This window comes from Lepidochelys kempii, chromosome 11, assembly GCF_965140265.1.
Source record: "Lepidochelys kempii isolate rLepKem1 chromosome 11, rLepKem1.hap2, whole genome shotgun sequence".
Taxonomy (NCBI): Eukaryota; Metazoa; Chordata; order Testudines; family Cheloniidae; genus Lepidochelys; species Lepidochelys kempii.
The window spans coordinates 38,005,130-38,027,317 of record NC_133266.1 but is presented as its reverse complement, the minus strand read 5'-3'; the positions used below and the strand labels follow the sequence as shown (position 1 = coordinate 38,027,317).

The window sequence follows — 22,188 nt, the reverse complement described above, 5'->3', positions numbered from 1 at the left end:
GCTGGAAGAACAAGGTGCAAGAACATAGAAACAAGAATCTAATGGCACCTGACATACTGGAGAAAACTCCACATCTTCATGAGTACAGACCACAGTAAAAGTGTCTACATTCTGTGTATCTGATATTGGTTTGGATTTCTAACATATTGTTTCTGTCCTTACTATTTGTAAATAAATCTCATAGTATGTTAACCATTAACAGCTTTGACAGTAAAGGGATAAGGGCTCACATAGCTTAATTTGGTTCACCAATGAGACGTTAAAAAAAAAAAAAAAAGGAGGAAAAAAAGGCATGTGATGGAGTTCAGGGAGCCACACTCAGCCTCTGAGGAGATAACAGAAGTGAGTGTTAGTGGCATTGTATAATGAGAAAAAAAAACTCTCCAGAAATCACATGTTATAGTTACATCTTGTATTTGGGGAGACACATGACAGTCAGCTCAAAATACTATTAATAAACAAGTTTCAGAGTAACAGCCATGTTAGTCTGTATTCGCAAAAAGAAAAGGAGTACTTGTGGCACCTTAGAGACTAACCAATTTATTTGAGTATAAGCTTTCGTGAGCTACAGCTCACTTCATCGGATGCATACTGTGGAAAATACAGAAGATGTTTTTATACACACAAACCATGAAAAAATGGGTGTTTATCACGATAAAAGGTTTTCTCTCCCCCCACCCTACTCTCCTGCTGGTAATAGCTTATCTAAAGTGATCACTCTCCTTACAATGTGTATAATAATCAAGGTGGGCCATTTCCAGCACAAATCCAGGTTTTCTCCCCCCCCCAAACAAACCAGCTGTAGCTCACGAAAGCTTATGCTCAAATAAATTGGTTAGTCTCTAAGGTGCCACAAGTACTCCTTTTCTTTTTACTCTCCTGTTGGTAACAGCCCATCTAAAGAGATCACTCTACCTACAACGTGAACAATAATCAAGGTGGGCCACTTCCAGCACAAATCCAGGGTTTAACAAGAACGTCTGAGAGACAGTGGGGGGGGGGAGGAGAAGGAATAAACATGGGGAAATAGGTTACTTTTTATAATAACTCAACCACTCCCAGTCTCTATTCAAGCCTAAAGTTAATTGTATCCAATTTGCAAATGAATTCCAATTCAGCAGTCTCTCGCTGGAGTCTGGTTTTGAAGTTTTTCTGTTGTAATATTGCAACTTTCATGTCTGTAATCGCACGACCAGAGAGATTGAAGTGTTCTCCGACTGGTTTATGAATGTTATAATTCTTGACATCTGATTTGTGTCCATTTATTCTTTTATGTAGAGACTGTCCAGTTTGACCAATGTACATGGCAGAGGGGCATTGCTTGCACATGATGGCGTATATCACATTGGTAGATGTGCAGGTGAACGAGCCTCTGATAGTGTGGCCGATGTTATTAGGCCCTGTGATGGTGTCCCCTGAATAGATATGTGGGCACAGTTGGCAACGGGCTTTGTTGCAAGGATAGGTTCCTGGATTAGTGGTTCTGTTGTGTGGTATGTGGTTGCTGGTGAGTATTCGCTTCAGGTTGGGGGGCTGTCTGTAGGCAAGGACTGGCCTGTCTCCCAAGATTTGTGAGAGTGTTGGGTCATCCTTCAGGATAGGTTGTAGATCCTTGATAATGCGTTGGAGGGGTTTTAGTTGGGGGTTGAAGGTGACGGCTAGTGGCGTTCAGCTTTTTCTTTGTTAGGCCTGTCCTGTAGTAGGTGACTTCTGGGAACTCTTCTGGCTCTGTCAATCTGTTTCTTCACTTCCGCAGGTGGGTATTGTAGTTGTAAGAATGCTCGATAGAGATCTTGTAGGTGTTTGTCTCTGTCTGAGGGGTTGGAGCAAATGCGGTTGTATCGCAGAGCTTGGCTGTAGACAATGGATCGTGTGGTGTGGTCTGGGTGAAAGCTGGAGGCATGTAGGTAGGAATAGCGGTCAGTAGGTTTCCGGTATAGGGTGGTGTTTATGTGACCATCGTTTATTAGCACTGTAGTGTCCAGGAAGTGGATCTCTTGTGTGGACTGGACCAGGCTGAGGTTGATGGTGGAATGGAAATTGTTGAAATCATGGTGGAATTCCTCAAGGGCTTCTTTTCCATGGGTCCAGATGATGAAGATGTCATCAATATAGCGCAAGTAGAGTAAGGGCATTAGAACAATGCTTCCTCAGCTCTCGTCCCCCCCACTGTCCCTCAGACGTTCTTCTTAAATCCTGGATTTGTGCTGGAAGTGGCCCACCTTGATTATCGTGCACGTTGTGGGGAGAGTGATCTCTTTAGATGGGCTGTTACCAACAGGAGAGTGGGTTTGTTGGGGGGGTGGGGGGGAGGGAGAAAACCTGGATTTGTGCTAGAAATGGCCCCCCTTGATTATCATACACATTGTAAGGAGAGTGATCACTTTAGATAAGCTATTACCAGCAGGAGAGTAGGGTGGGGAGAGAGAAAACCTTTTGTAGTGATAAACACCCATTTTTTCATGGTTTGTGTGTATAAAAACATCTTCTGTATTTTCCACAGTATGCATCCGATGAAGTGAGCTGTAGCTCACGAAAGCTTATGCTCAAATAAATTGGTTAGTCTCTAAGGTGCCACAAGTACTCCTTTTTATTAATAAACAAGAGACCTGGCTTAGAATGCAGCAGTGAGTATTTAAAGCTACATGCCACTTGCATTCTGGAGACCACCAAGTCATAATGCTCATGTTATACAAAATATTGAAGAGGAGGAGGAGGAAGAGGATGTACTATTAAGATCTATCCCTGGGCTCACATCCACTCTACGCTCATGCCAGACTATAAAAGGGGCAGTTAGAAAACCCTTTCTGTGGCACAAAGGGAGCCTATGAGTCCATTGTGCCAACAGACAACAAATGCAGCCCCATGGAGGGACTTAAGTAAGCAATTTGCATGGAATATCAGCAGCCTGGGGGATTTCAGCCATATAGCATTCCACTCAGATTTCCCAGCTTCACATCAATGCAGAATGCCCAGGAGTTTGTATTCCCCGCCTCATGGAAACAAGCTGTATGGAATTCCCAGTGTTTGCAATGCAGTTTCTCACCGGAGCAGGCTGATCCAATTTCTGCCCTCTGTTATATCCACACAGCCCTTTGTGAAGTCAATGCGGTGATAAAGGTGTTGTACTCAAGGGCAGAATTTGGCTCGGAGTTGGGGACTGTCAATATTCTAAACCTATTCTCTTATCACATCATTTCCTCACCCCTTCCCTCTGCAAGTGATGCCAGCTTAGATACCTGATTTGTCTGCTTTTCCCACAACCATCTCCATGCCTTTTTCCATGGTGCTTCCCTATGTATGGACTGCCTTCCCAAAAATGGTCCAATAACCTACTACTCATTCATTTAAAACCCTCAGCAAGATTCCTATGTAGTGCCCACAAGAAATGACTTAAATAAACAAAAACCACTTATAGCTCGTAAAAACATGCATAAGCCCAGACTCAGCAACCATATGATCCCATTGCTCTATTCTTGCTGTTCCTCACCCCATCCGCTCTCTAATCTTTGATACCACATTCATCCTGAGTCATCAACATCTGGACTGTACCCTCATCAGCACCAGAGACACGACTTTCTGTGTATTGTGTAGAACACACTTTTGTGCACTGCAGAAACACCAACCAACATCGAATGGGTAGAAATATGTTTACCTACCCAGAGGAGGATTCCCCAAGCCATCAGAGAATATACTGGACTTCTATTGATTTCATTCCTGACAGTCAACTGCTCATTGTGAAAACCAGTGAATGACAAGAAAGCCTAGCACATAACACAATCCAAAGATCCAAGAGAGCTCCTTTGGGAGCATCTTCTGTGTGGGAAATGCAGAGGAGGAACACCTGCTGTGGATGGTGTTTTTTTCCTATTCGCTGGGCAAAAAGGGAGCCCATGCTGCAGACAGTGAAGTTCCACACATAAGACTCCTAAGACACTGTGATTATACCAACAAAGCAGCTGTTTTTTCTGTTGAAAATTTTTTTTAGAGTGGACAGATTGTTTAGATCAAAACAGCCAGATATCACTTCCACTATCAAATGGCTTAAAGAGACTTAAAAAGCCTGCAGGGGGTTGACAGTTTTCCCTCAGTCCCTATTTTTTAAACATATTATATGTATAACCAATGTACTGTAACTGGAGTCTTTTACTGTCCCCTCAACACAGAACATGGTTCTGAATGGGGTAAAAATTATAAAATCAAATACCTAGGAGATCAGGGCATGTGGAAGAGCAGAAGCAGCGGCTCCATGGGATATGCCCCTTAACCTTCCCTCAGGAATGCCCTCTACAAGCATACCTAATGGGTAGGGCCCTGCATATCAGGAGGGGATGTCAGGGGCTGGGAGAAGCCACTCATGTGACACTGTCCTCTCCTAAAACAGAGATGTCCTACAGGAATTCTGCACAGTAGTAAATGCTGTATGTAATGGGGCAGCCACCTTCCGAGTGACCCGTCATAACCTGGTATTGCATTGCAGCATCTCTGCTTCAGTCTCTCTCCCCTCAGAGCTCCTCAGTAGTTTTGCAAAGGCTTTCTCATAGCCAACACTGCTATGGCTCATTATCATAAACACTTCCAAAATAATCTCCTCGAAGTCCAAGTCAACAGTTTGATATATTCATCTTTCCCCACTCTTAATCAAGCCACTCCCAGGCCTTCCTACCTGGAGTCCTTCCTGACTTGGCAGGCCATTCCTAGCCCTACCTAGATTCATAGATATTAAGGTCAGAAGGGACCATTATGATCATCTAGCAGGAGTCTTTTCTGTCCTGGTGTCTCACAGCTCCCTGCAGGAGCCTTCTTGCACCCCGCAGTCCTCTCATTCCTACTCCCAAGCCTGCCTGCCTTAAGTCTCTGGCCAGCCCTCTTCCTTAAATAGCCCAGAGGCCTAATAGGGTGCCATGACCTTCATTTCTCCCACCTGGAGAAGATGGCTGTGTCACAGGTGGGTCTGAGATCCATCTCCCTTTAAAGAGCCAACCATCCTATGACACTGTAGTATTAACATTCTCTTTCTCCCATCTCCATTGGAGAGGGGACAGGATACAGAAGATGGGGTTTGAAGCAGCATGGGGAAGAAAACTACGACTTTTAGCTATGCAGCTCCCAAGAGAACAGTCCTGCAAATCCTGGTAGGAAGGGCCAGCTTCCTGTGCTACTGCCTCAGGATCCATGAGGACAGAGCCTGGTTTCCACACAAAGCCTGGGGTTTCTAGACTACACATCCTCTTTCTGCACAGTCCAGGAGCCCTTCCTCCTAGACAGGAGGATGCATAAGAAACTCATGATGAATCTTGAGAGGTTTCCATTATTTGTCTTCCTTCCATTGTGGTTCCTCCTCCCCCTGAACCAAGGGAGGGGGACCATCAATAACTTCAAAACAATGAATTCCAAAAGTGTCACTCTAGGGGCATATGTGTATTTTTTTTATACAAAATGTGAAGCAGTAAAGACAACTACATAATCCAAAGTGGGGGGAAAAGGTTGAAGAACAATTTACAGGGGAATAAAATGAGCAGGAGAAGACACAAGTGCTCTTTAACCAGAAGGACATTACAGTACTCTCTGATGATAGAAAACAAACAGACAATAAGAGTGAACTGTTTCAAGAGCTGTACTTGAGATAAACCATTCACTGCAACTGTCATCACACCACTGCATTTGCAAAGACAGCTTTGTCTTATTTTCTGTAGCGCTGGCTAAAATTCCTTTTCAAACAAAACTCTGTTATTAATAAATCACTTGTTGCTGCATCCTGCAGTCTTTATTCAGATACAAATCCCACCTCTGAAAACTTTAATATAGGATCCGTGTCAGAAAACACTTGCACACAAAGTACCTTCAGTACAAACAGTTCACTGACTAAGACTAATCACATTTTTGAAATAAAAGTCCTTTGATAGAGTAGGAATCTCTAGAACATTCCTTGTATACTTGCTACAGTGTTAATAAATCTGCCTGGACATCCAAATTTCACAAGCAATTTCCACAGAACTGCAGTTGACTGTCAAATGCCCTGGCTAGATTGAGAAAGAGGATATACAAATGTTGACGCTGTTCACAATATATTTTCCCGTAATTACTGAATGATGAAAATCATGTCAACAGTGTTCCTCTGATCACAAAAGCCGTACATGATTCAAATAGAACCCTGTCAATGATTTTGAGTAAGGAGTCAGCTCAGGAAGATCCGTGCAAGAATCTTCAAGCCAGAGAGAGCAAAAAGATGCTACAGTAATTACCACAGTCACTCTTTGAGCCTTTATGCTTATAGATAGTGATGATATTGACATCTTTCAGTTGTTGTGGTAGGATTTCTTGAAGCCAAACATGTAAGAAAAATTGAAGAAGCCTGTCAATGAGATTGCCTCCATGTTTGAAAACTTCCACTGGAATGGCATCTGGCCCAGGAAATTTGCAATTGTTATTTTCTATTCTTGAACAGCCTTCTGTACCTCAGCTCCTGTAGGTGGATCGGCAAGTGCATTAGATGTGGGCAATTTGCAGACTTTACCCAGTGACTCATCAGAAAAGGTAGATAAATGATTACATAGTTGTAGGATAAAAAAAAAATAAAGAATTAGAGTTAGCTTAAGTTTGGTTAAGAAAATAACATATTTGCTTTATAGTTTGTGGGTAGTAGAGAGAAGGCCCTAATCAGCAAATAAAAGAAGGTCATGAGAATAGTAACTAGTGCAGGAAAGATGTCTGGTTCCAAAAAGTAACAAATAAAATAAAAAGCTGCAGTAACAAGACAAAGAAAAATTGTCCTAAAAGAAACAAGCCCAAACCTTCCCACTGTTCTGCTGGTAAGCAAGAAGCATGGGAAGAGACAGAGAGCAAAGGCCTTGGGAAGAAACAAAGTTATAAATGTTATCTGGATTAAAACTAGAAATAAGGGTGAATTGTCTCAGATTGGTTTTTATCTGAAGTCAGTAATTGGCAATGACATCACTTGTTTTCTCAAGGGTATAAAAAGTAAACTCTTAAAGGGTTCATTGCTAATACCTATCTGATCACATGGAGCCAACCAACATGAGTCTAAGCACCCCTGGGTATAGCCCATTTGTAAGTATCTTGATCAAATGCTTATAAATGTTTTGTTACTGTATTGGAGGTAGTAAACTGCTTATTATTTAAGCTTTTTAGGCACGTTTAGAGCAATTATATAAATATAATTTGGCCTTTGGATTTAATAAAGGAATTTATGGTTAAATTAGTGTTTGGCGGTTTCCTGTATCAATAATTTCAAATATTATTAATAATTCCAACAATAGTTCACTGAAATGTTCATACCATCAATGGTGGATGATAGTGAGACCTGTGATGAGAGATTCACCATCAGCACTTGTTAGCGGTATCAAAGCAGATCAGGTGGGGCCATAAACAGCTCTGACTGCATCTCAGAAGCCTTTGGAATCATGTTGATCAGCAATGGCCTGGAGTTCACCTGCTTTATGATCAAACCATATATTTTACATTTGGCAGAATTTGCACTGGAGTGTGCTGCCAGCTGTCGTATATCTTTAAGAATCAAGTTGAGCAGCTGGAAACGTAGCACCAATGCAACTCAATCAGCACAAGTAGGCAAATGGTTCTGTGGCCAACATGGTAATCGTTGTTCTTCCTGAACTGGTCTACAGAGTTGGGAGAATACCCATTAGTACAAACTATGATTGTCAGTGCTGTCCTCCAAACTGAGGTGACTAGCATCATCATAATCATCACCACTTGCAACAGTACAGAACTGATTCTTTTAAAATTACTATTTCCAATATTTGATAAATTCATTTGTGACTTCTTATGTTCCAAGCATATTGAATTTTCATGCCCCCCCAAATACCTCAAAGTTTGCAAAAATGCAAATACTGATATTGTTGCAGGGCTGACTACACATACAAAAGTGTGGGGGTAACATCATATTAGGGGCTGAATCCTTTGGAGAGCAAAAACAGCCATAAAAGCTGTCTTAACAAGGCAGATGAGGAGTCCTGTGGTGTAGAAGTAATATCAGTTCTATGCCACCTGCTCCCAGTCCCCTGGACACAGAGCACATGCTGGAAATGGAAGGGGACATAGCCAGACCTTGAACTTTATCAATTCACAGCTCCTGGAACGAACCTGTAAGCCATAGTACTGCTGCTGTTACTTTGAGTAAGGCTACTGTAAGTGATGCCAATTCCACAACTGTGGAAATGGAAGGGGGCTGGCTTGCATGAAATTCCCAAACTAAAACCACAGGGATTGTAGTAAACCAAGACCAGGGTTTTGTCTACACTATGCAGCTTTTAGCGACATGGCTGTGCTGCTACACTAAAAGGCGCACAGTATAGCCGCTGTTTGTTGGCAGGAGAGAGCTCTCCCGTCGACAAAAAACGTCTACCCCCAACAAGCAGCGGTAGCTTTGTTGAAAGGAGAGCACTCCTCACACCGGGGCTTTTCCTTGACAAAACTTGTGTCTTTTGGAGAGGGCGGAGGAGTGTTTTTAACACTTCTGAATGACAAAAGTTTTGTCCTTCACTTGCCAGTGTAGACAAAACCCAGAGAGACAAGTCCATGTAAAATAAAAGTGGTCTGAATAAGGAATCTACCCTAGCACACCACACAGATGGTTCCTGTCTAGAGAAGCTCCTGCAGTTACAGTGTCACAGGCAAAAATTTTACACTTCTTGAGAGCACATCTGGTCGTTCAGTTTGTCCTTTTCTCCCTCACCCTTTCAAGGTAACATGTCAGAGTTCCACAGCAGCTATGTCGGAGCCTTTTGTATTCAGGTTGTGTCCTTCCCCTATCCTCTCAGCACTCTTCAGATCACTTTAATGTGCCTGCTCCATTATCATACCAGATACCCACCTTTTTGTGTATCCAGATGTCTCCCACTTTGGATACTGCAGTCCATCACTCATGCCTTAGCCATTGTACTCTTTCCATACTTATTGCCTACCATAATCTCTGCCCTTGAGTAAGGTTCTTTATTTCCCCTGTACCCCTTTTACATCTATTTCCAAACGAGCATTCATTCTCTCTCTCACTCACCCTTCCCCCCCCCCCCCCCCACACACACACACTCTCCGCACATCCCTAAGGCTGTCTACTCTTTGTCCTATCCTAACAACCAAGGCTTTGCCACGTTAATTGTCCCGGCTGAAGATGTCAACCTGAATACAGCTTCCTGTCTAGCTTGCATCCAAGTTTAAAGCCCCTTTTCACACGTCTGTTTAGAGCACTGCTGCAGGTTCAGCCAGGCAGAAGCTGATTCTGCTATCGCTTTCCCCAGCCTTCTTACACTGCAGCTACAGGACAGTCTTCCTGGGATACAAAGTGAAGTGTACACAGTTTCTCAGCTATTTACAAATTAAAGTGAGTCATCAACAGAATGAAAGAGGGGGTGAAAAGATCCTGAGTCCAAAGGTGAGATTTTCACCCCCATTTCAATCAGGCCTCCATCATTTCTGCCTGCAGTACAGATCCCACAGTATGTTGGAGCCACACAAGGGAGAGCAAACCATATGCAACACATTGAAGCAGCCACTTCTTCACTAGCAGCTTGCTTTCTACTGGAAGGGATGCACAAGTAGTTTGCTACTGAGGATAGACAAGGAGGAGCACAAGGTCAAGCACAAGGTCAATTTCTTGGCTATACTAGTTGAAAAGTTGAGTGTAGAACTATTTTAGCAAGGAGTGTGATTTTTCACCAAAATAGTTATACCAGTCTAACGCCGAGCGTGGATACCAGTATAGAGATGCTTTATATCACTATAGATTAGATTATTCTCATTCCTGTCAATAAAGCTACATCAGCAAAAAGCCCTTTTATACTGGTACAACTACATCCCCACGAAGAGATGTTGTACTGCTTTAACTATACTACTATTAATAAAGTGTTACAACTTTTATGCCTAGACAAGACTTTAGAGTCACCTAAAAATGAATATTAAAAGGTATCGTTTGTCACATTAGAAATGGGGGTTAAGCTAGCGAACTGAAAGAAATTAAACTGATTTGATGTTGTCTGGAAGATCTCTTAACATTCTGTTCCTTCCTATCTGAAAGTAAATTTAGAGGATGATCTGCTTCTGTTCAGATCTTCCACATTATTAGTTGCTGTGTAGATAGCAATTATCTGAAGAGGTGTAATTTAATGACGTAATATAATTGACATTTCTATGGCCGTGCAAAGGGCAAACGTCCTAGGTGTGGAAATGTGCTAATTTTTTCCAATATGAATCATATTTACACATTTTCTTTCTGAAGCACAAAAAGTCACAGTTTTGTGTTAGAGTTGCTTTTTCATGACAAAAACCAGAGACAATGGAAGTCTGAATCCACTTCAAAGCAGCTAGAAAGACACTCGTGGAGGACAAGGCACAAAGGGAAGCCAGACTGTCATTGTAGGAGATGGAGGAAACCCCACAGTGTAAGGTGAGGTGCATCCTCCCCCATCAAAGAGAAAAATATTTGCCTGTTTGTTTCTGCTTTTGCTCACACACTGGACATTGACAGATAACAGCTGTATCATCTTCACATCTTTTATGCACCATCGTTCTAGAGCAAAGCTAATACTTGATAGCTCTTCATCTGTGGTATACTTAAGGAAGACAACATGAAAATGTCTCCTTAGCACTGAGACCCCACTGAATATTAATCAAGACAATGAAGGGATGGAAGCCAATATATTCCTATACAAGTGTATCATCACTGATAGATTCAGCACAAGTAGGAGCAGTATACATAGCCATAGGCAATTTGGGGCAAATCCTACACTTATAGAAACCAGTGAAAGAAGTGAATGAGAAGTTTCTACTAGTAATTGGAGCGTTTACTCAGGCAAAACTCCTTTATTGGGAGTTCTACCTGAATAAAGGTACCAGTGACTAGTAGAAACTGATCACAGAAATTCTTTTCCTTATCTGAGCTGTGGGCTTGACTGTCATACTTCAATTCCTTAACAGTCTAAATGCAAGCCTTAATGACACATTGTGCTCCTGTAGAGGACATTTCCTAATTAATGGCCAACATATAGAATGAGAGTACTTGTGGCACCTTAGAAACTAACCAATTTATTTGAGCATAAGCTTTTGTGAGCTACAGCTCACTTCATCGGATGCATACTGTGGAAAGTATAGGAGATCTTTTTATACACACAAAGCATGAAAAAATGGGTGTTTACCACTACAAAAGATTTTCTCTCCCCCCACCCCACTCTCCTGCTGGTAATAGTTTATCTAAAGTGATCACTCTCCTTACAATGTGTATGATAATCAAGTTGGGCCATTTCCAGCATTGGCCGATGAAGTGAGCTGGAGCTCACGAAAGCTTATGCTCAAATAAATTGGTTAGTCTCTAAGGTGCCACAAGTACTCCTTTTCTTTAAGCCTATTTACAAGGTGTAACTGCGTGCACCCCTGTAATCACACCCTCACACCACTGTCATAATCTTTGTACAAAATATGCCTCGTGTGGTATCATTTGAAAACTAATAACTTGCTGGTCAATAATATCTATGATAGAATGTTGCTACACACATTTCATCTAAAATTATGAACATAAGCTGAAATTATGATTGAAATGTGTTTACCAGACAAGTCTGGGGAATGAGTAAACCAGTTTCTCAAAGAAAAAGGACAAGCTGACGCCTCTAGCCAGGTGTCAAAGTTAATTGGTAACTTTGTCAAGTGGCCATTCTTTGGCAGAGCAGCAAAGGGGGGCAGGAACAGATTGATTTGCATTTTAACAAACATGGAACCTCTTTCACCACAAGACTTCATGCCTCCATCCTCACAGCTGGAAGGAAGTTCTTCTAGGGGTACGTCTATAGGTATAGCGCTGCAGCTGTACCAATGCAGCTGTGCCGCTGCAGCGCATCTGGTGAAGACACTCTATGCTGACAGGAGAGCGCTCTCCCATCAGCAAAAAAAGGGAGGGCCCCTCCACAAGCAGCAGAAGCTATGTCAGCGGGAGAGACATAGCCCTGTGCACACGAACGCTTATATCAGTGTCACTTATGTTGCTCGGGGGGTGGAACAGTCACATCCCTGAGCGACATAAGTTCTGCTGACATAGGCTGTAGTGTAGACATAACCTAGGGGTAACCCTCGGGAACATGCATTTCAAAAGGTGGAATATGAAAGCGAAGGACAAAACCACCCGAGTTATTCTCTTTCTCTCTCTCTCTCTCTCTCTAGTTCTCACTCATTCACCTAAGATGACTAAGCAACCAGCCCTTTGGACTTTGAGGGCAGATCAAATTCTCAACTCAGGGTCAGCCCTGTTGCTTGGAACATGTGGTAAGAATTTTCTCTTGATCCAAGCCTAGTTTGTTAATGCTTTCTAGTAATTTTAAAACTTATCTTTTTTTCTCTTGTAACCATTTCTGACTTTAATGCCTTATACTTGTATTCACCTAAGACCTCCCTCTTTGTAGTTAAATAAACTTGTTTTATACTTTAATCAAAACTAATCTAGTGTTGTGTATTTCAACTGAATTGTTTGGTAATGCCAATTAAAGCAAACTGTTGCACATTGACCCCTTACGAGGCAACGGACCTTTAATATCTGAACTGTCCAGGAAAGGGCTGGGAAGTGCACAACACACATTTCTGGGGGAAATCTGGGACTGGGAGTGTGGTAGTCACCCTGCAAGTGGTAACCAAGTCTGCTGGAAGCCAGAGCATGGCTAGTGTGTTGACAGGCTGCTGGACCAAGGCTGTAGCTATACGCAAACGCTCAGGGTGTGACCTGCATGCAGTCTGGATGTTTGTGAGAGGCCCAGATTGCGAGCTACAATAGCAAAGCATTGTGTGGCACCCAAAGTTGCAGGGCACGTGGTAACACAACCCCTCACCAGTCTGGACTGCACCTTGGAATGTGACAAAGGGATACTGCTGGCTTAAATTTGGCCAAGCATTTAAATTTAATAAAAATAAGATTGCATAAAATGTAAGACAAATAGAGATACTTCCACACTTCAAAGCAAACAAACACACAAACCTTTCCTATTAAAACAGTAGTTTTTAAACAAGACATTAGACTATTGTGGCTGATGCTCCGATACTGCAGCATTATAGCCAAACTGATTATAAACAAAAGGGAAATGAACAATTTATTTCACTGTCCAAAAGAAATGGAAAAGATAAACAGTATAATCAATGAAAAATGAATTAGATTTGTCTTTACATCTATTCACTATCAATACTTGGGGAAAGGGGGTGGGGTTGTTTGGTTGGTTTTTTTGTTAGTTCAGTTTGTGAAGAGTTGCCGGTTTTGGTTGGACGTATTCCTGGAGGTTTCATCACATGACAATCTTTAATTAAAGATTAATCTTTAATTCCTGGAGACTCCAGGACAATCCTGGAGGGATGTCAACCCTATAAAATTGTAAACAAGTTTCTTTACAACATAGGAGTTTTACATTGATAGTGTCCCTTTGAAAGAATGCTATATAAAAGAAAACAAATGTCAGATTAAATTTCAGTAGGACTAGGTACGTGTGCTTGAAATCCTATTCAAGTGGTTAAGAGATCAAATAGGTTTTATAAAAGTGAAAAGTTATTTACAGTTGGAAAGTTGTCTACTTAGAGGCAATTTAGCTATCCCCACAAAAGCCCAAGTGATCAGGCATTTTGCATGGAATTAAGCAGGGAAAGAGGGAATGAAATTTGGACACACTGCAACCTATGAGCTGCCCATAGGACTACAAAAAAGCCCCTCTATAGTTGCTATTTCACCACAGACTGGCATAATGGCTGCTGCCTCATCTCACCTCCTTCCTCTACAGAAGTTTTGGGTCACTAGATCCACACTGATAGACCTTCCCGCTGCCCCCAAGTTTTCCTTCTTCAGTGGCCTACATAGTGTCAGCACAGAGCTGCACTGGATGGTGCATGGGGACAGGGAAGAGCATGGGTACATGCAGAGACTACACACAGACAGATACACATTAAGTGAGTTTCACCCTGAATGTACATGTACATTTAGTAAAAAATCAGATATCTACTGTAATATAAACCCCATCTATGTTCCACTAGGCATGACTGTGTATTACATTAAACACAACATCAACCCTTACGATTGCATTGTTAGAAAAAAGTCAGGCTCACAAAATTCATGAAATTCTGTAAATTAAACAGGTGATACTCAGGTCAGGCTCAGCTTAAACTCGGCTGGCCCCTGGGCTTCAGTCAGAGCATCTTGAAGGCTGCCTCACTTATACCCAAACTGTCCATGAATACAAGAAGCCAAGCTCCCTTTTCCTTCAGGGAATGGTCTCTACACTCAGGGCCAGATGAAGGCATAGGTACAACAGGCCCATGCCTAGGACCACAGCTCCTAGGGTCACTGCATTGCATTTTTCCTCTAGCACCCCCACCATAGCGTCCAAGTGTTGAAGAGATTCAGTGCATACCTAGTCCTAAACTACTTTTGTTTTAGCTTACCCTGAAGAGTTTTAACGTGTATGGGCAAACAAACATTCCAAGCTCAGAGATACTTGTGTGTTTAGTCATTTCCATTAGAAACTGTAAAACATTTAAGTCTGACACACTTAGCATTAGCCACATTTTATCCATGTAGGCCAACAATTTCAAGTTCAGTGAGGGGGTGTGGGAAGAAAAAATAAAAGTATCCCTAATTACTACAACCCGTTTACCCACATCGCTTAAAATGGCTGGGCCATTTTTTTTTTTATAGCAAAAAGTATAAACAAGATCAACTCTTGGCCTTACACCCAAGCATGGCAAGTTTCACCCCAAATGGGCTTTGAGGAAGTTATAAGCAAATGAAAAAATTAGTTAGAATGGAAATCAACCTTAACTGTATTTCTTGCTACTGTGAATGCTCATAGTTGGTTACACTTTCTATTAAAGGTAAGACCATACAGTTTTAGCAGCCTAGCAATCAACCTGTTGTACTGTTAATAAAATAGAAAATTTAATTAAATGGTTTGTATCAATTAAAGTTCAGCACTCCAGGTTTGCTGATTTACCAATATTAAGAAGTACAATAGCATCATCACAAGTATTTTGAAAGACAGTACGGCTCATATGTTCCTAGCCCCAAGGTAACAGTACAGCAATGCATTTAAAAGACGATAACTTCTTACATATTACAACAGCAACTCCTCTCCCCCCCCCCCGCAGGTGTTCCCATTATAAACTCCTCCCTTCCAGGGGGCTATAACATATCTGTAAAGATTTGCTCTGAAATGCAATTTGGCTACTGTCAGCCATCCATAAACTATTTAATATATTTTTAAGCGGCAGATGTAGCCATTTTAAGTTAAAGAAGAAAATCATCATCCGTTTGGCAGCCCTTTTTCCTTGTCCCTTCCAGCTCTCAGATCACTTTGCTAACGGAAATTAAATTATGCAACCCTTAATCTGTAACGTGGATTAGGCAGTTGTGTTGCTCAAAACAAATGAGGCACAAGACCACTCAGGTTTAAAGGCAAACAAACTTTTATACCAGGGGTCTTACGAGTACCCCCTCTTTAGGTTTCTCCACAACCCATCATGGCTCCTCCCCTTCCCCTTCTGGGTTCCACTTCCTGGTTTCTTAAAGGAGCCACATCTCATAAGCAACCACTCCCAAATACTATATTTTCCCCCTCCAAACACTTTTTTTTGGTACAACCATACAGTAATAAGTTATACAATTTAAACCTTCAGAATTCCAGTATTTCCTTTGGATGTTATACTGTAAAGTCCTTCAGCCAGCGTGGGGGCCCACACAACCATAAAGGTCTATGCATCACCCTTGGAACACCAGCAGCGGCGGGGTTGGAAACAAAATCAGAGCCTCTACCAGAACAGGCAAAACCTCCACTGGGGCAGGCAGTACAACTTCTGCTGCTGATGGTGCAGTGGGCATTTCCAGACCCACTTCACCTGTGATGGACTCCTATATTTGGATTCAAGTATTGATATGCCAATGGGACCCATCGCGCAATTTGCATGTTACCACTCCTGGAGGCCGTGTAACCTGCATTGGAATTGAAAGCTATGTCTTAACCCTGCATGATCTGCGTACATATACCGATTGCCCCACTGCCAGGGTCGTCACCCCAGCCCTCCATTTGTCATCGTGTGCCTGATACGTCTATACACGGTTGTGAACCTCCCACAGACCTATATTCCTGGCATCCTTAAGAAAGGGGCACGATAAGTCTCATGATAAAGACAACTCTCACCCCAATACCAACGAAGCCAGGGACTGATCTGTAGCTCCCTAGGGAACAGCCCGGTAGTGCTGTAATACTGAATGAAAAGCTTGTGGAAAGGGCAAATCATGAGACAGATGAGACTGAAGCCCATTCTTCAATGTGATATTTAATCTCTCTACACCTGTGTTAGCCTGAGGGTGGTATCTGGGAGTACAGACATGCCAGAGCCCTTAATCTGCCAGGAACTGGGTGAAACAAGCAGAAACAAAGTGCGGTCCATTATCAGTAATTACTGTGCGGAGATAACCCCACCTAGAGAATCATTCCTCCAGCCAATCACAGACGACTTGTGCTGCTGCTGCTAACAGCTACCTCCTCCAACCATTTGTAGGCTACTGTCAGAAACCACTGATGCTGTTTGGCAGGGATTATTTCTCCACATATGTCTAGTTGTATGGACTGCCATGGTCCAGGCAGCAGCTGGGTTGAGATCAAAGTGGTGAATCCCATAAGCTAACCAGTGTACCTAAGTAAACATAGTTCACAATTTCGGACCAACTCTTTAAATGTGACTATCCTGGCCACCATAAGCTGTGTGACACCTTTATACATACCACTCCAGCATGGCCTCTGGTACTCTGGGAGCCCGAGAGTAGAACATGATCACCTATGGTGACAATTCATATATCACAAGACACCAGATAATCTGGAACAATTTTTGGCCAACCTTGACGAACATATCTGAGAACTTCCTGTAACACTACATCCTGGGGCAGTGCCTCCAACAGTGATTTGCGACTGATAAGAGAGGGGTCAGTCAGGGCGTTATTATGCTCTTCCTGGCTCATAACTCCCCTTACTGTAGATTTGTCAGGTAAAGCCCAGGACAGGCAATCAGCCACCTGATTGAGTTTATCCAGATGGTACTTTACTGAGAAGGTGTACTGACGTAGGCAAATCAGCCCATCTATGAACATGAAGGGATCCATGGCTCTGACCTCGACTGTGTTAACAGTGTGGTTAATGCCTGGCGGTCAGAGAGCAGTGTGAAAGTTTAGCCATGCAAATAACGATACCACCTTTCACATGACCACATGCAAGCTAGGGCCTCCTGTTCCCCTGCTGAGTATTTCTGCCCGGCTAAGGAAAGCGCTCAGGAGGTGACTGCATCTGCATATTCCACCCCTTCGTAGACCTGGTAGAGCACAGCACCGAGAGCTGCAGCAGAGGCAACACACATGACAAAAGTAGGGACTCATAAGGCAAAGTTTGTCAGTGTTGGAACTGGAGTAATACGTTATTTGAGGTGGCCCACTGCCTGTGAACACTCTGGAGTCCAGTTCCAGACTGCATTACTGTGTAACAGGGCCCATAAGGGTGCAGTGCATCTGAACATAATCTTGCACAAAACAAAGGTAACAGTTAGCTAACCCAAGAAACGCTAGGCGTTCCAACTTGTCCGTGGGGTCTGGCAGTCAAACAATAGCATCCACACTGGACCACAACGGGGTGATTCCACTCACCAACAGATCATGGCTCACAAAATCCAGTGGATTTCTATAAAAAACACATTTCTCCCCTCAGGGTCAGATGATGGTCCTTAAACTGGGTTAATACTGTATGAAGGGAAGCATCATGGTCAGAATAAGGTAATCCATGAACCAGGATGTCACGACCACTCCAAGAAGGCCTGCCTCTTTGGAAGCAGCTGGGGCCTAAAGATAGACCAAAAGGAATCCTTTTAAACTGTAAGGGCCATATGGGTGAGAAAAGCTTTGAGGTTCCACAACTAAGGAGAAAATGGTATCTGGAGATATCTCTGGCATAGATCCAATTTAGTGAACATAGCTGAACCCTGACATTGCACTGCCAATTCCTCCATAGTTGGTCGAGGACAGCAGTCAGGTATGACTGCCTTGTTCACTTGGTGCCAATCCACACATAAGCATATTCCCACTTCTTGTTGAAGAAAAAAAAAAAAAAAATGTTGACAGCCATGGAGAAGTGCCCTCCTTAAGCAAGCAAGAAATCCCTGTGGCTACAGCATCCTTTAACACCAGGTGAGGTCTGCAGAATGGTTGTATAATTGGGCTGGCCAGTGGATCCACTCATAGATGATCCACAGCCAAGACCAGAGGAGACCTCCAATCATTCCCCCAAAATCGATTTCTATGTTCTGTGAGTCTAACACCTTAAAGCCCAGTGCCTGGAAAAAATCCAGCCTGAGAAGGTTGGCCCCAGAATGGGCCATGTAAAATGGGAACACTCCCACTTCTCATTGATATTACATCACAGGGAGATCACCATCCCTAGCAAAGCGATTTTTGCATTGCCATATTCAGATAGCATGGATTACACTGGCCACAAGGTTTCATAGGCAAAGTATCTATGGTGTGTGGTATCATTTATTAGTAAGACTCCAAGTTCCAGCAGCAGCAGCTCCACAGTCGCTAAATGGCAGGGGCAGATTTTAAGATACTCCCAGTCCCGTGTCACCAAGTTGATCCCCTCAGGCATTAAATCTTCCTCCATCTCCTGGTCATCCATATAGGTGATGGCTGGGAAAGAGCAACACCTTCTGGCAAAACGGTTAAGTTTTCCACATCAGTGGCATATTTGTCCCTGGGCTGGACACTCCCACAGCTCCGACAGTGCCAGGAGTTGCTGCAGCAAGGACCCATGCTAGCACTCTGCTCCTGAGTCCCACCAACGATCGGGGCACTGCCCTATAACTCCCACATAGTTACCTGAACCTCTATCAATTCACTGTACCACGGTGGCTGCAGCACTGGATGGTGTGAATAATGCCCCAGAAGAAGAACCTGGAGGGGTTGTGGTCTGGGCTGCAAGTTAAAATTGACAGCGAATCTGGTCCCATCAGGAGGCACTTCCACAACATAGGGATAAAATCCAGCCCTTAAACTGATCCTGAATCATCTCATCAGTTAAGGATGCAAACCTGCATATAACTGCCAGTTCTAGACTGATGCCCTGGGGAGCTGTGCTCTCTGATGAAACTGAATGCATTCAAGCATAGCGCTGGGTGCAGGGTGACAGTGTACCACTAGGGCCCTTACCACTTCCTGATATGATGTGCTGATCTCCAGAGTGCAAAAGATCTGAAAGTCTCTCCGGTACCTAATACGTGGAGTAGGAGGGTGCGCCAGCAAGATTCGGGTGCCATTTCCAGACCAGCTGCCATGAAGCACACATTGACTGCTGCGATTCATTTGGTACATGGCAAAGGTGAATCCCCTGGTACCATCAGGTACAGGGCTGGAGCAGTCACAGAAACAGGGAATTGCACAGTAGCTGGAGGCATACTTGGATCGAACATCCTCATTACTACTGTGATATTCCAAAATCTTGAAGACCACTCAAGTTTAAATGCAAACAAGAACAAACTTTTATTCCAGGAGTCTTACGGGCACCCCCTCTCTAGGTTTCTCTATGACCCTCTGGGGGTCAACTTCTTCACCCTCGGGGCTCCACTTCCTGGTTTCTTACGGAAGCCACGCCTCATAAGTAGCCGTTCCCAAATACTACCTTTCACAAAAGTAAATTATTACATAATAATTAATAAATTATTATTAGGTCTTGATCCTGCTCCCAATGAAGTCAATGACAGACTTCCCACTTAGTTCAACGACAGTAGGACCAAGATGAGTGTTGGCTTGTTTTAATGAGTATCTCCATTTTAATATTACAAGTGCTCCATAATACATTGATTAATGCCACACTAACGGCCTAAACCTGCACTCATGAATATCACTGGGAGCTTTCAGAGCAGCAGCCCTGTTAGTCTGTATTCGCAAAAAGAAAAGGAGTACTTGTGGCACCTTAGAGACTAACCAATTTATTTGAGCATAAGCTGTATGCATCCGATAAAGTGAGCTGTAGCTCACGAAAGCTTATGCTCAGATAAATTGGTTAGTCTCTAAGGTGCCACAAGTACTCCTTTTCTTTTTACTGGGAGCTTTGCAATTGGCTTCAAAGAGAGAAGCACTGAAACACAAATATATTTTCCAATGCTAGCTAACAGCTTCCTGCAGGAAGCTGTTATGTTACATCTGGCTAACAGCATACATTTCAGAAGGTGGATTATTGGCCCTATCTACAATGAAGGATTATGAAAATTAGTTGCTTTTCTGATGAGTAACTATGTATTTATAAAATAGATTTTTTGAAATTATTTTTTAAACTACTTGAGAAAGGAAAATAAATATGAAAAGCTAATTAAAGGTTGCATTATAAGTGACAAAAAAATAAGGCAATTCAAAGCTCAGGCTTAAATTCTCTGCGTAGTTAACTTTTCTTCCAGCCTGAACTAGCCCTGCTGTGCTTACATATTGCAGCTCATATGGCACCATACACAACATCATGCTCTTACCTCAAGTCCCTTCAGTACAACGGGGTAACTGTAAGGATGGAGAGGCAAGACCAGAAGCCAGTTCTTGTACATTACTGAGAGAGTAAAGAGTACTTTGCTTTACTTAATTTATTATATTCTTGTTCAACATCTAAATCAAAACTGGGAAGGCTTTGATTTCCAGATACACCTTCACTTGTCACACAAGTCAATAAAGCAGCACAAAAGAATGATTCTAAAGACAACAATTCAACAAAGGCTGTGGTCATTTTTCAAAATGAACATTTCTTCCCAGGTAATGAAAACAGCTGAACATTTCACAAACCACAAATCCAGACAGCAAATGCTAACACCTTAGCTCATACTGGGAAAATGAAATGCTTGTGAGAGGTGATATGAGTTTTGTAGGTCCCAGCTTTCCAGGGTGACCAAATGTTTTATTAACCTTTAGCATACAGATATTCCCTGTGTGGAATGTAATAATTGCTACTCTTCATGTGTCCTTTTGAACATCTTGTAATCATTACAGAGGAAGATTCTGCCAAGAATATGTAGGTGTTTGCAAATGGAACCGTTCTTTTGTTCTTCGCAGATAAAGTGAATATCATCTTTCTTGACATGGCATACTAATCTACCCAGAAATGAGCACACATGAGCAACCTGCTTTATTCAATGATCTCTTTATCCACTCAAGGACAGCTATGTTAAACAGAAGTAACCGAATGTCCATAGCAAGTAAATATTTACTTTGGAAGAACATGACCCTTTGATATATATGTTTCATATTAACTTTTTTAAAAAAAATCTGTTTGGACTGATGCAATCCATGACACAGCCTTAGATGAAAACAGTGAGTTTCAATTTTATTCTTATTACTTTCTTCACCTGAGTCCTAATTTTAGATTACACTTTGAATATTATTGCTTAGATTTATGATTGAATACATTGCTACATCAATAGGAGTGTATGAAATTAGAATAGAAATTAGTAAAATAAAATGTGGCAATTATAGCCCCTTTACAAACATGTACTAATTGATATTGACTAGTGTTCAGATGTAATATACACATTTAAAACCAGGTTTCAGAGTAACAGCGGTGTTAGTCTGTATTCGCAAAAAGAAAAGGAGGACTTGTGGCACCTTAGAGACTAACCAATTTATTAGAGCTCACGAAAGCTTATGCTCTAATAAATTGGTTAGTCTCTAAGGTGCCACAAGTCCTCCTTTTCTTTTTACATTTAAAACCATAACATGCAGCTATCATAAGGTGCATTGTACAATGAAATACAAAGCTTCAGCACAGTCAAGGTCCCCAGCAACTGATTACAAGAACCAATCCTGCCACCCAGTGTAATCTATATACAATTATATAGTTAGCATAGATAGAGTAATTTACATTAGCCTTTTTTTAAAAAATCAAAATTCTTCTACTAAGAAAAGCCTGTGAGGTTTACACAGAATTTTAGTTCAAGATAGACAAACTCCTCATTAGAGCAGTTTGTTTCCTGGCACGTGGGGGAAAACCGCTATGTAACCTCAGTTTTTCCCCCAATAACACTAAGAACTTTTAAAGATTTAATATCAAAGGCTTAAGATGCCAGAATGGCAGAGGTTCAGAGTATGTCAAGAATTAACAGACAGGCAATTACAAAGAGCTT

At 42.2% G+C, this 22,188-nt stretch overlaps 1 protein-coding gene across 5 annotated transcripts in view; it reads right to left on the bottom strand.

Annotated features, from left to right (window-relative positions):
- The window catches only part of CERS6 (ceramide synthase 6), a 317,612-nt gene that overhangs the window by 197,192 nt on the left and 98,232 nt on the right, over nt 1-22,188 (bottom strand). The window lies entirely within an intron of this gene.